The 15,881-nt window shown below is 38.0% G+C and overlaps 1 protein-coding gene and 1 long non-coding RNA gene across 5 annotated transcripts in view; one reads left to right on the forward strand and one right to left on the reverse strand.

Moving 5' to 3' along the window:
- The window catches only part of LOC107315680, a 130,027-nt gene extending 126,472 nt beyond the window's left edge, over positions 1-3,555 (forward strand). For all 4 annotated transcript variants that reach the window (XR_004307689.1, XR_004307688.1, XR_004307687.1 and 1 more), the window contains 2 exons: positions 1,989-2,116; positions 2,252-3,555. This is a non-coding gene — a long non-coding RNA (uncharacterized LOC107315680). The remainder of the gene's footprint in view (positions 1-1,988; positions 2,117-2,251) is intronic.
- Positions 1-15,881, reverse strand: part of CTNNA3 (catenin alpha 3) — a 394,612-nt gene that overhangs the window by 23,779 nt on the left and 354,952 nt on the right. The gene's annotated exons all lie outside the window — the stretch shown is intronic.

Here is a 15,881-nt window from a genome sequence, read left to right on the forward strand (position 1 = left end):
CACTAATATAACGGCCACTTATTTGGGTCTGAAAAAAAAAAAGCAAAACTGAGTCTTGTGATAATTTCACGGAACATCATGAAAACTCTCTGGTGTACTCTAGACCTTGGGTGCCATGGCTGTGCAACAAAGATTCTGGTCAGTGGGCCACCAGAGACACTGAGGCTCTGTGATGGCAGATGACCATCACCCTGCCTCTCCCTTCTCTTTGGCCACTTTCAAGTGGCATCATGCCTCGCTAGCACCTGGAAGAGCCAATAGTCACACCTCAGAGAGTGTGTACCTCACCTCTTCATGAAGCATGCCAGTTCTGACCCTGGCATACTGTGTCACTGCATAACAAAAAAAACCATGCACTTGTGTTACTGTGGTGACAAAAGTCTGGTAATATTAAAATACAGAGGGAGTATTTTATTGATACCTTAACATTTTTTCAGAGGAGCTATACCATGCAGTCACCCTGTATATATGTGTGTGTGTAATTTGTATATATTCAAAAATATGAAATATATATATACAGATATATAAAATACATTTAAGTACTCTTTAAAATCCCCCAATAAAATAATAATATAGCAACAACTAGGTTTGAGAAGCACTGTGAAGTCATTTTCATCTTTGATCACAACTGTCTTTCTATAGTAATTTATTAAAAATAGATAAGAATGTAACAAATTAGTGGGTTGCATGGTGTATGTAGCTGATCTGAATAAATATGAAGATGTCATTACTGAGTGGACGTCATCCACGGAGCTCAATTAACTGTACTTTGTTTAGTTATAGCTGAAAATTTTTATACGTGTTGAAGCGAGTTCCCTCAGTTAGCTATCCAACAGTCACCTTTTCCTTGTGCTATGAGAAATATCTGCATATGCCTCCCTGATTATCACATCCATACACACAGATATTACCAGTACAATGTAAGGTACTATTGCCCCACCACACATGAATTCTGGTATCTTAAGCAAGCATGCTTAAGATAGGTAAGAATGCTTTCTTCCTCTCACTACCTTTTTGGTTTTGAGTTTCTAATATCAGCAGATCTTATTAATAGTCATGGGCTTTAATTTGGATGCGTATCTTTTTAATCACCCATTAACAATTCTGACTACACAAAAGGTTGGCTATTTGCTTCATCACTCTCCTATTTTCCCTGTCACAAACAGAAATTATCCAGAGGTTTTAACGTGCACAATGTTACCATAAGAAGCTATCCAACAGGATGGTTCTGTGCTTTAGTCATTTTATTTAAATCCAAGCCTTTCTTTAAGTGGAAACTGCTTGATTTTGAACAGATAACATTTAAATATGTAAGCATACATTTTAATAAACATAGTTTGCAGTCTGACCTGTACTGTGCAATGCAAAATGAGATTTTAAATCTCATCCTTTACAGGAGGGCCCATGACACTCCTGTGGGTACCAAGAACTTGTCTGCATAAGAGGTACTTCAGGTTGTCTCCTGTGTGAGCTGAAAGAGTAAACACGGAGGTGTTTGGCTACATGGAGTGTGCTTCAGACATAACAGTGCTACCATTCTAGGTCTGTAGCATCTGAAAGCACAGAGGTGAATTATGGCTGAGTCAGAAAGTCAGAGTTCTCTCTGAGGGCTCCCACTGCAGAGTGGCCCATCTGCTTCCCACTCTCATGAGCCATGTGTTGAATTTTCAAGAAGAGCTGTAACATGGTTGAGGAAAGGCAAGTGTTATAGCCCAGAAGCAGAAAAAAAAGGCATCTGAAGGTTATTAATGAATGAAAATATGAATGTAAGCATTACTCTAGTGCCGACATGTAACGCTGCCACTTAAATAAGTCAATTCTGTCTACTAAAATCACCTTGCTATGCTGCAACTTTTAAAAATGGAAATACACATTCATTTGATTCTTCAAAGTTTATCTTTCCAGTTCTCTGGTGGAGAAAACAAATTAATCATTTTGAAAATAATGTTGTAACCTACGTCTGTTTTCTCTTAACCTTTCTCTTCCAGACTATTTCCTTATGTGTCTTGCAGGAAGGTTATACCAATAAAATCCAAGTTAATCTCAGGAGGTAGAGGTTAAAAAGTCAATCAGAGAATTTAAAATGGCTGTTTTACGTCTACAATGCTGTAAGTTGGTAAGTACATTTATTTCCCTTGTTCAACTCTGTACTTTTAAAGAAATAAATAAAATTAAGTGCAGACCTTATCTTTTGATTGTATAGAAGCCCACAGGCAGAGCGTTGAAGGAAACATGTTATTGTTTTCCAAAGGTATTCCATGTCATAACATCACGCTAAACTGTCAGAGCTGAGATGGCTGCTGGGAAGCTGCACTTCTTCCCACATGGTTTCCAGGAGTAAAGGAGGTGACATACCTATGACCTTACTTCCAGCGGTACCGCCATTTCCGCAGCATGGTTAGAAGGCAGTTCTCTCTCCCTTGGCTTGTCTGTGGTCCTGCACAACCACTACTATTAATTAGCCAAACTACATGCATCCTCTGTACGAGGTACAAAGACTGTCCTAAGTCACCATTTCTGCATCTGCAGGAGCAGATCTTGCTGGCAATTTACAGCTGTCTTCTGTATATCTGATTCTGACACTGACATTTAGAAAAGACAGGCATGAAGTGGTATAGTATCCACAATGCACATTATAAAATCAACATCAGTTACTAAGCCTGGAGAAGTAGCAAAATCAGAATTATCAATATCAAAATGCTGACAAATAAACCAGCCATGATAGGCTGCAGAACAGCAATTGAAGAAAATAAAATTCATCTTTCAGAAGTAGCTCAATTAGTAGAATCATATTCTAGAATTTAAATTAATACTGTTCTTGCATTGTTTGGGGTTTTTTTTTACTAATGCTTTCATTGTTGCAAAATCAAACAAACAGCAGGAGATAAAAGTAACACACTTTGCAGTAAAAAATAATGTACTCATCAAAAATTTATGTTTTGTGCTATAAATGCACCTAGCACATCTGCTGTGTCGCTGTGACAGATGTTTATTAATATGGATCTTCAATCATATTCCTTGATTGCTAATGATTCAGTAATTCATCTTCTAAATACTGTCCAAGTTTTTGATTATATGTTGAACCAATTACCAAAATATTTCCATATAATCTGCGCATCTCCACAGCCTCAGAAATGCACTATTAATTTTCAGTTTTGTATCAAAATCAATGTCAAGTTCCATCACAGCAATTCCTACAAGGAGTGCTGTTTATATGCATGCTGTATGAAAAGACTTGAACAAACAACTTCTAAAAGATAAAAATGTGTTCTGTTATGGGAGTGATCTCTTGAGCGAATATGTTCTGTGGTAAGGCTGGTGACCACCGAACAGATAACTGAGCTCAGTTCTTTCAGTTGTCCTCAGGAAGACCAATTCCTAAATATCACTTCCTCATGCTCTAGCAAAACTGACCTTTGTATGCCTTGCTACGTGCAACTTGAGGACTACGCTTGAATTCCATTGAAAAAGCACCCAGCTTCAAAGCACCATGTAAAGTAATCTCAGATTTTCAGAATAAATGCACAATGAATAAAAAGCTTCAGAAACAGACTATTTTTGATGTACTCTTCCTCTATAAATTTGATACTCACACTTTTCCTGCTTGTAAAGATATGTCAGCAAACAAACTCTCATTTGTACTGTTGATGACTTTCAGATTCATAAAAGACTACAGCGCTGAAGGAAAAGGCTTGGGATGTTCCCATCCTCCCAAGTCTCTTGCTTTTGGGATGAGCCCTCCTCATTGCTCAGAAATACTTGTGCTAACAATGTAGCATACTACATGTGTAAATAAAATCTTTCTGCTGTCTGCTTGAAGCACTCCAGTATCAGGAGACAAGATCCAAAATACAACAGAACTGGAATAAAGATCAAGATATTTAAAATAATAAATCCAAAGTTCTTTATGTTTGCTTTATGGTTTCTAAGCCTTCAGGGTCACATTTTCAGGATTTGCTCAATGGCCATGAAACCTATTTTAAAATGACTGGAGGAGAATTTCACCTACAATAACATAACACAAGTGCCAAGATATTAAATAAAATACATCAAAAGATTTCTAGTAAAATTGTGAGTTGTCAGCACTGGCTATTGGAGCCTAAGAAGACAGCAGAAGGCCTTAATCCCTATGCTACTTATCAAACATCAGTGAGAAAGCTCTCTTGAACCCACATGGAAGTGAGAGATAAGTGGCAGGATGAGAGAAAGACACTAGTTGGTCACTGGCAAGAATCTGTCACTGGTGCTATTCCACTATAAAAACCTCAAAGGACTACATTAAGTCCAAAATATGACCTGTTTTTAACTCTTTAGAAAATATATATATACAATTATTATTAATTTTATCAATTATTAATTAATTAAAATAACTAATAAGTTATTTTGAGCAAAGGATTATCATTTGTCTAGTAATTACCACAGGCCATATATTATTAGAGGAGGCTTCTCCACCCTTACTGCGATGCAGCTATGCTGCAGTTTTGCATAGGTGATGCAGCCAACGGAAAAATACATCTGGTAAAACCCATGAACAGACCTGATAACGAACTACTGCTGAAGGCTAAACAGAAACCCAAGGCATCAGTATAAAAGGCCAACTACTTTCTTACTTTTGATACTAGCTTATACAGCTTCCCTTTAGCCTTAGATAAAGATGGTGAGACAGACCCATTTCTGGACAGCAAGAAAACTGGTGACAAAGTCATCAAGGTGGATGTGGGATGCTGTCCTGAATGGTGAAAAGCAAGGACTACGTTCCTCTGCTTCCTCTGACACAGCACTGATCTATGTGCAAGTAACCCAGAATACCATGCACTGGGTGGTAAGCACCCATGACAGTGTACTCACAATGTCACCTTCCCCTCAGAAAAACTAATAAACCAGGGTATAAGCCCCATTATTTACCACTCACGTAGGAAGAAGGACATGCAGTCTGTGTCCTTGCAACAGTGAACAATAGTAAGTCACCAATCCTTATGATTTAAGAATGATTTTCCTCCCACCTACAAAACCTAATCAGGCAGTGAAGTTCGAGCTGCATAAGAAACATTTACTGCAGAGAATGTGAAGATGAAAATGTGTTTAGCTCCCTTAAAGGAGGAGTATTAGACTTTGTTCCATCTTTGTTCTTTACAGAAAGGGCATCTTTCTTTACAACTTTGAGACACTGAGTGCAACAAAACCTAACATGGCCTCCCTTTCAATTGGCTGTAGCTGATAATGCACAGCTAAGATATACTGGAGCTATTTAAACTGCCTTTTAATCACAGCATGGGATACAACTCCTTACCCCTAACGCGAGTCCTCAGCCCCTATCCAATTGCCCCATGGAAAGCATTCTTTTTAGGGCAGGCAGTTACTTCTAAGTCCTATTTCATTGCTCTGTATCTTGAATACATTTCCTTTTGATACACTCTCACTGTTCAGTCTGTTTCACTGCCAGTGATGTTCATAAAAAGGAAAAAATCAATACAGAACAAATTGTTTAAAATAGGTAGCTATACTCTACATTGGTCAGACTTCATAAACCATCTGCTGCTCTTCACAGCCATCTGTAAGATTTCCTCATATTTCCTCATCTCATGGAATTGAATTTCCCCAAATAATCATCAAATTGTGACACTCAGGAAGTTATCCAAGGATCCCATTTTACAGGTTTTTGCTATATTTATTTTGCTCCTCAGTATGCTGAATACATGTGAACCTTCCATTAATCTAATGACAACCTCAATGACAACCTTAGCTTCATTTAAGAAAGTAAATCAGGCGCAGTTGTAGGGATGATCTCAATAATAACAAAATAAATATAACTAGGGCAGGTACCTTCAAACAACAGCTTTTCAATTATCTTACCATGGAAGGAAGATGTTCCCCTGAGCTTTGAGATGCCTTCCACTAATTCTTACCTGTGCAGATTATACCTATGTTATGTGTTCCCTCTGCCATTTTAGGTGACAAAGAACTACTGGATGTGTTTGCTCTACTATTGGTTGATATTAAGGGGGGGGCGGAACTCAGATGATCTTAACAATTCAGAATTGAGACAAATATCCAAAAATACGTTCAACTTAAGCTTGTAATCAATGATGGAGATCCCAGATGTAGAGTTTTCTACCTTCGCTATCTTCTACACACCTAGGTAAACAACCCAGATACAATCTGTCAGTAAAGAATTAATGACATTGTTCTTGTTGGGTGTCTGCTTAAATGAGACTACAGTTACATGACTTGGATAATCCCAAATGATTGTTAAAATATTTACTCAGTCTGAAGTCACATATCCTCTTTATCTCCAGATACTGACCTTCAAGCAGTCAACTGGCTCACATAATACTGTAAACACAGCCTCAGTGGAACACCAACTGGTGGCCTTCTAGTTCACAAAAACTCTAGCACTACAATCCAGTCCATTCGAAAGCAATCATCAGTTCTCATTTAACCTTCTTTCAAGCAAACTGGATGGTATGTCCCTACACAAAACACAGGACATGACAAGAAAAATGCCACCTTTACACTAAGAGCTGAAACCTTCTCTCAGCAAGCATCAGAGCAGTCAGGAGCATGGGCTAGCAGCTTGGCATGGACATACCTTCAGCCCTGAAGTGTGAAGTGCCAAGAGTTCAGTGGGACGCAGAAGCATAGCAATCCACTGCCCTTCGCAAATAGCTGTAGTACATAAGAATTGAAATATACTATGAGAACAAATGCCACTATCAGGATCATTTTAAAGACAAAAAATTGTAACCCCAAGGGTACCAAAACAGCATCCTCTGAAGGCACTGAACAGAGAATGTATTTAAACATGCTGAATGCTGTTGAAGAAAAAAAGTGTCAAAACTACCACTAGGCTAGGAATATGTGTTAACCTCAAAGGTCCTGGTTTAACTGAAAGAAAGTTGCGACAGAATCCAGTCCTATTTTTAGAAGAAAAACACAGCAATTGAATACTGTTTCTGCTGTTCAGCTTGCTCCCAAGGTGAGCATTTCTGAATAGCATTTCTCACAAGTACACACATTCAAAAAAGAAAATAAACTACAACAGTACTAAGATAAAATGAAGCATACAGAAAATACAGTAAGGATGGGTCTTGTCCTGCAGTTTCTGGAAAGAAGTGTATTTTACTGATGGCTAAAACCTCATCCTGGGTTTGATTCTTCACCATTAAAAAAATCAGCTGTTTGTCATGGACTGATTGTGCAGAAGAAAGTAAACTTTTGGTACAGTGAAGAGAACAGATTATATAACTGAATTGGTTTTATGAAGCTGAAGGCTTTATCTCACTGAAATAAGGAAGGTTTCATCTGCACACCAATGAGTGTGACTTTAGTGCTGTCCAACAAACAGTCTGTAACCCATTTCGGGGAAGAGGGAAAAATAATAGTAAAACAATTGTTGGGAAAGGCGAGGTTCAGATATTGAATGTTCTAACCATATTTTCTCCCTTCACCCTACAAATTATTTCTGATACAATATACAACCAAATCCAGGCACACAATTTGGAGAAGCTCTATCTGATTTGGTTACAGAGCTGGGTACTCCTATAAAATTTGCTTTTTAGGGTAAGCACATTGGAAAATGTGACTTGTTCCTTCAAAGATGTTTAAAACTCTTATAGAGATACCCTGAAAAACATTTTAAAAGTTCAAGTCCTTTCTACCTGACACTGTCTCTAATCAAAATATGAACACCTGAATATTTGCATGATATCCACCTCACTAAAATCAAAGCAGCTGTCTAGAGTTGTCTAGATTTATCACTTCCTGTTAAACAACAAGTAAGCCTGTGAAACATGGCTGGCATTGCGAAGTCTATACAGTTTCAACAGCATTCCCTTTTACTTTATCAAATAACATCTCACCAATCTGTTTGTTTTCCACTGAACAATGTGCAACTACTATTGATCCTCTTAGTTTGAACAGCCAGTGTTGGTTTTTATCTACCCACAGAGAGTAATATCTGTACTGTCAATTTCGCCAACTCTGCTTTGGCACTTAAACTCCATGCTTGTATTTCATCAACAGCAGACAGATCAACAGTACAATAACTGCATAAATCATCCCTTTTCATCCTTGGACAATAAGCAGACAAAGGAAATGTAGGTATACATCATACTCTGGATAAGACTGATCTCTTGTAGGAGTGGGCAGAACTTTCCATTGAATCAGCAATGAGTATAGCAAAAATGAGAAAGTAATATTTTATGTCAACTTTGCAGTCAACATTAATTCAGTGATGTGCTTATGCTTCCAGTGATGGGGGTGGTAATAGCAGAAGTTTTTCTTTATTTCTTGGAAACCTTCCAAAAGTGTAGCTTCTAATTTCTGCTGATTAATTCAGAAAGAACCTGAACATATGGTGTTATAGCAAGAAATATATACAGCACGTGCAAAATATAGCAAATAAGTTCCATAAAAATAGGTCTACATTGTATAGGAGAAAAGTTAGGAGAGATGCTCTGTCTTTTTTAATGACTACTACTGTATTTCTCAAAGAGATTTTGCCTGGCATTTTTATCAAACAACAGCTTGAGCAAAATAAACAGACAAGCAAGTCTTGCATCATGCCATGGAAGTACAAAAGACAGGCTTGATGATGTGCCAACTGGATAATGTTACAGAAAAACCGTCACAGCCCTGAACATTACAATAAGAACAACAAACTAATGTGTCAGTGATCATGACATCATTTCCAGTTTGGATACTGCCTGATCCAACAGTTTGGACACAGAAAAGGAAAAGGGGAGAAAAAGCACTTCTCAACTGCAGTGTCATGGTTCTGATTGCACAGTTTCAGCTGGGGCCTCCTCCATGGCCCACTGGCTCAGAAGCTCTATTAAAGCTCTGGCTTACACTCCTATCTATCACCTTTGTCCCTGACCTGATCTGAGTTACAGATCTCCAGCAGTATTTCCAGTTTTAAACCCAGAGAGATGTTGGACCTACCTTGCTAGTAGCCTGTCTCCTTGTGCCCCTGTTGTGCTCTGACCACTTCTTTAGTTCTTAGATTGACCTTAAACCTGCCTCATTACTTGACTAGGATCACTGATGGATCATGCTAGGGGAACCCTGTGCTGCCTGCTACTTTCAGATGCTGTATGACTATGCTCTGGATCAGTGGAAGCTCTGCAGTTGCTGGCACTAACCTCAGGTCCAGGCTTTCCTTAGGAAGCAGATGGCTGTCTGGCCTGTGTCCTAATAACTTCAGGATATAATCCTTGCTGCCTCAAGTAGAAGGTGGAAGATGACCATGGCTGGAAAATGAGCAGAACCAGTCAGATTGCTGGCTAACTCCAATGAAGCCTGTTACAGCAGATAGCTATAATCTTGATATGCTGGGTGCCTGGCACATTTGGGGTGCTCTACTCCCCCTTGCTAGAAAGCTAATGCTGCCTCTATCCATCCCTGCTAAACGGTGAATGCCCACAGAGTGTGAGGGAGCACTACATTCAGCCTTGTGCTTGGCTTAATGCTGCTCATACAGATGTAGTCCTTTGGTCTGTGACCCACAGAGAGATCTGTCCTGCCACAGGCTTCCTCAGTAAGAAAACTAGCTTGGAGGGTGTTAAATTACTGTCTAAACCACTGTAGCTTTGGACTTATGCCTCTGCTGGCAGGATCTAACACTCAGCAGTCCTGAACTCACTTTGCTATTTGAGTCTAGCAGTTCTTAAAGCTGAAGCTGTATTACGCTGTTATGTATTCTGTCTTTATTGTTCATCTTATTCTAGTTCTGGGTGGATTTTACAAAGATGAGTACACAGACAAATATATCTGCCTTACTCATTATTTTATGTTACATTTTGCTATGTTATACTTGGAGATACTCAGAGATTTACTATTAGAATTTTGCTTCGTCCTGTGCTTGCTATTTGTTTACTTATACAGGAGGTATAACCTTAACATGCCAGCAAAAACTGTAGATTTGTACTACACAGAAACACCAAGTTTTATAGATCTAAGATCAGATGAAGGGGGAAGTTATTTACACTAAACAGTGAAATATTGCAGTGTTGCCCTGAGAGGCTGAAAAATATGGAATCTCCAGTCTCAGGAATTTTCAGCCTTGACTGGACATGACTCTGAGCAAGCTGATCTAATAGTTTGTTATGAAGGGGCTGAACTGAATGGCTACCACAATTTCCTTCTGACCCTGTTTTTTCTATCAGTTGGTAGGAACAAATGCACAATGAGATAAGATTGGGCTGCTGGATAGGAAGGAAGTCCAGGTAATTAACATACTTGCTATTGTCCACCTCTCAATGACATGGACTGTTTCCATGAAGGGTATGAGGGTGAATAAGGAGCTTTTCAGTAGAGTATAGAAAGAACCTGTTAAAAAAGAAATCTAGCAGGTGGCAAAGGAATATGCCAGTATTATGAATGTTATGAGCTGACTGGAAACAGAAGTAGTAGGAGAGATGGCAGAAAAGGTTTTGACAATGAAGGCAGGTGGCTTTTTGCAGCAGAGGTGAGAATGAAACTGTGTCAGGAGGTTGTGCTTAAAGGAACAATGAGATAACATGAGACAGGAAGGAGACTGTAAAAGAAGCAGAAACATAAAATTTAGACTTAAAACAAAGCCAACATGCACACAAACATGTATATGTGAACTACTCTATTTCCTACTTTGATGCTGACATAGGGCTTTGGTTTGTCCATTTCCTTTACCATATCTGGTCCAAGTGTGAGCAATGGTAAATTGTTTCCTGAAGACAATTACATGTGGTTTAGCTGCAGCATTATCATGATAACATTGCAGAGGAAAGCAAGCAGTGCTGAATTCATTATTTTGGTCATTAGCTTTTCACTGTATTGGTTTAAGTGTTTAACATGCTTTGTTAGTCTGAAAAACAGCGAAGATTACATTTGGCATTCTCATCTAACCTCCTCGTTAGCTGCATACTCTATTTGGCACTTGCTTGTTTCACAGTTTGAAAGCAAATTCTGACTATAATTTCTAACAGTATATAAAAATAGATTATATCTCAATACTTTCCCATGTTTATCTAATACCTCTACTATTGATGTTAATAATGCATGCTACAGAAAAAATAAATCTGTTCAACTTGGAGGAAACTTGGATATCTAAACATTTTGACTACAGACTGTGATTGTGTGCTTTCCCATCCTCTCAGCCTGACCCTAATTTCCCATATCCATGCTCAAGCAATCAGTACCAGTGGTGGCCATCATGGCTTTGTCTGACATAAGCAGACAAGGAGCAGCGTCAAGGTCATGGTCCTGTCATGATAACATTAAGCTCAAAGTGGATTTGGAGGAGCATGATAACACAGTAGCCTAAAGGGTAACTTTGGCTGTGTGGCCACCTAACCACAGTGATGGTCAGTGTTATACTTGAGCCTAATTTGGATGAAACGGACAACTGCAGTCTGTAAGCAGACACGACTGAATCAATCACCTTACCGAGTACATAAGGATAAAATGTGGAGACAAACAGCCACTTGAACTCTACTGCACAATACCATCTCCTCTCAAGTAGGGACAACATTGAGATTACACCTCCTGTAGAGATCCCAGGCATTTTGATGTCAAGAGATTACTTGCCACTACAGATATTTGGTTAAGAGACTAAGCTTTGTAAGCTTTTCTAAGATTATGGCTTTAATTGTGCACATATAACCTATTAGACATAACCCACTGACCGAGTAAGGGATTAGCAGTGGGTTCAGTTACACCTCGACTCCTTGCCTCCTTGGTTCAAGGAAGTTAGAAAGCAAGGGAGACTACTTTGAACCTTGTGAAAACCCCTAAACAACAAAATTCCTGCAATGGCACCAGCCTCTCAGCCATGTATTTATCAAATGGATCTTCCTCCTCCTCTCAGTATCTCTCCCTGACAATGAACAAACACAGGAGAACACCACCTCTACTCTTTCACCACGCACTAAACACCCCAATACACTGAAGCCCCTTTTGATAGCCCCAAGGCTTCTCTTAGCAACTTTATCACTGCCAGCAGGAACCATCAGTAAAAGGTAATAATCAGAGGGGTGAATGAGGCCAGAAAGTCTTCTGGTAATGTCCCTGGCATGTATCACTGCTACACTCTTAACACTGAAGTGAGTAATACCTCTATGACAATAATGCAGCAAAACTGTATGCTTAAAGAAAAAAAACATGAACCCAAACAACTTCATTCCACAAGCTGATCGTCAAACTAAAATGAAGTTGTGTAAAACAAAACGAACGTTTAGATGTTTCCCTCAGGAATTCTATCAAAAATGTTACTGTCAGAAGATGAGTGTCTAGTTCTTCAAAAAATCAGTACCTTTAAGAATTATATTAGGCCTTCAAAAAAAAAAAACAAAAAAAAAACAAGGCCACTGCTATTTTTAATTGAATACTTGCTAGCATACATCCTCAGGAAAAACCGAAACTCTTTACAATTAACTGATCTGCAAGACCACTGAAAGAAGTATCATGTGAGTTATCACACTCTAGATAAATATCATATGAATGAAGTCACAGTACCATGCACAGAATTTGCTCAGTCAAAATCTTTTGAGATGGAGAAGGATGACAGATACAGGATTTTTGCCTTCAAAATGCTCTGTTAGTTGTGAAAGCTGGATTTAAATACGTTTTAGATGCTCTCACATTCAGGAGGAATGAGCAATACCAGCTGATTCTGCATTATGTGGTATAATTTAACTTGACACATCTTGACACTTCATCACATATCTGAAGAACCATGTTTCTACTGGAGGGGAACAACTGCCTGAGGCTACTCCTTAGTATACATGCAGTTCTGGCAGGACAGTCAGTTAATCCTGCATGTACTGCAAAATCTTAGCAATACATTTGCACAAACTGGAGTAGCTTAAATAGTAACTAGTTCTAACAGTAAAACATTGTGTGTTCTATCCACTATGTTGTACCAAGTAAATCCTAGCGATTCTGTTCATCGAAACAAATATGATAAACCAGATGCAAGAATGTACACACATCTAAATTATTCTTGCCTTAAAAATTAATTTGTCTTAAAACATATTTTTATGTAACAAGGTCTAGTCAGTTAACTTCAAGATAGGAAGCAGAGAGATATTCACCAACTTTTCCACATAGATGGATTAGACAAAATAACATCATAATACCCTGCTGGGACAAAATTTATTCTGAGAGAAAAAAAAAAAAAATCCTTCCAACTTTAAATAATTTTTGTTTAAATGACTATGTTTAAAATAAAAGATTGTTGTTTTATCTTCTTACAGTGCAAATGTTGAGTGTGTGGACTTTTAAAAGCATCCCAAAATGCTACAAATATTCTGATATGAGCAATGGAGGGAGAGAGGGAGAATTTTTTATACATCACAAAACGGAACTGCACATGTAACAGCATTCAGTTTGTTCAGGGCTTTCAGGAATATAGGTATTATTATGATATTAGTAAAATATTAATGATAATAAATATGTAATGCCACATTTTATGGCAGTGACTGGGTGGTGAACCAGGGAGAATAGGAATGTAATGCTTTTTCTCTAGACACATGGTCTCTTCAACCCCCATTAGGTTCAGAACTGGCATTTTGCCCTCTTCTTCTTTCCCAATCAAAGATGAGCAGAGAAATCAGCTGAACTAAGGCTCAGGACTGTGGTTGTTATCAGATACAGAGATTCACTAGATTTCACAGCTGCACTTGGTGCCTAAACAAAGACTACTACCAAGAGAAAACGTCAGGGTATGTTGCAGCCTGTGAGTACTACCCGTATTAAGAGAACTGGATGATTTTGCTGGATTTATTTTTCCAAGATACATTCATTTCCTGTGTTTTGCTATTTTTACTATTTTTCTAACACTAACGTTGATATTGGTGTCATTTTTTAAAATGAGCATAAAGTGCCAAGAGTAAATGAAACGTTTTCTGAAAAGCTGAGAGCTGCACTTAAAATAAAATAAGGATTCTTCATACTGTGCACTTTGAGTCTCAGCAGACCTACAAAACATATAGGGGTAAAACTGCAGACTATTGCTTACTAAATATATATCAAAAAAAAAAACCAAAAACAAACAAACAAAAAAAAAACCAGACTGTGAGACAGACTTTATGCAGGCAGTATAAATCCTAAATTGACCAGGTAGTCCATCCCAAGCCCTTAGTACACGCTGGCTAATAGCCTAGACAGAAGCCCTTTACCAGTGACAGTTTCTCTCAAAGCACCCATAAAAAAAATCTTAGGCATGGTGGCAATCTCTGTCTTATACATGCAAAACTTATCACCCAGTTCTATTTTCCCCATCAGCAAAGCTTGATAATGAATACTCCTAGCAGCAGCAGCGATTTTTGCATGTACTTTTTTAGCCAAGTTGAACAGAAATTGAATTATTTTCACCCAAATACAATTAAAACTATTACAGAAGATAAGGCAATTTCTGGCTATTCATCTTTACAAAAGACACAATGAAAGGACAGTAGAGTCATATTGACAGTACAGTGCAATGGACCTATGTGATTCAATACATTTTCCCCACCAAATTTAAAGCTATAACTTCTTTTCAAGCACAGATTCTTTTCATCTGTGAATGTTCATGCTTTTTTTACATGAATTTGAAGGAAAATGTAATGTGAAAGGACACAAGGAAAAAAAAATGCCCATTACACATGTACACAAAGATGTTGATATAGGTCAGCATTTGTCTTTTCACCCTTGCCTTCTGTTTGCAAGTCACTCGGTTTACTTATACTGAGAGAAAAAGGTGTATTTTAGACTCTGGATCTAAGCCTATTTATTAGCAGTACATTCTGTTTCTATAAAATACAGCTTTGAAAAATAGTAACTTGAAAGATCTTATGATATCTTTGAATCAACTGCTTAGTAAGCTTTTACAAGCCTTTTTTAAGACAACTCCATGTCAAGTAAGCTCTTTAGAATTTTCTTCCATTAAATTGCATTTTCTTTAATGTCACTTCCTCATAAGTTCTCCTTTGTCTGAGGTAAAACAACTGATTCACAGGCCAAGATTTTAACGGAAAGCACTGCACAGACTCTTCCCAGATAGATCCCACATCCCAACCTCCCTTTAAAGTCTGCCTCTTCAGGTGCCAGTTCCAGTCTATTCCCTTTCATTTAGATAAGACTTGTCAATATAATGAAACAATGTCATGTATTCTGAAGTCTAAGTGGTGCATTTATTTGTTTATATAGAAGCTTTCAGGAATTGTGTACCCTTCCATGTTTGCTTAAAAGCTTTATCCCTGAGCTATTTTTAATCCAATGAAAGAAAACTCATTCACTGTAGAGAAAGAAGCTATTCCTTTAAAACAATATATTCCCACACAGCTGTCTCCACTGAAAAAGTGGAAGCTCACAACCAGAACAAATGACTCCTGCTTTCTAACTGGTATCCACATGCTCTGGGATGTTCTCATGTTAATGGCCCTTATGCAGCTATGGCATTTCAGATATCCCAGACCTAAGAACACAAAAGGGCTTAGGTGAAACTAAATGAAAATTGTGGAATTTAACCAAGTCATCAGCCATTGTTACATCACACACTGCACTGTAAGATAGTAGCAGACTCTGTACACCAAGGGAATTCAAAAGGGGATCTAGAAAAAGAAACCCTAAATGCTAATCATGAAATCATCTAAGATGGCCAACAGGAGAAACTATGAACAAAAGAATTAATTATAACTCACCCAGGAAAAAGAATCCTTACAAAAACTGAAGCACGGACTGCACTCATTAGATACAAATTAAAAATGAATGCATTTGAAGGAAAACAGAAATCCATTTTAGGTAATATTTGACACAAACATTGAAAGCCACTACCTACCAGAGTAAATTCTGATGTAATAAACACAAAAAGTCATAAACTTTTATGTCTTCTGTGCCTAAGACCTTGAAATTACAGCTTGGAG

Source organism: Coturnix japonica, chromosome 6 (genome assembly GCF_001577835.2).
Source record: "Coturnix japonica isolate 7356 chromosome 6, Coturnix japonica 2.1, whole genome shotgun sequence".
Lineage (NCBI taxonomy): Eukaryota > Metazoa > Chordata > Aves > Galliformes > Phasianidae > Coturnix > Coturnix japonica.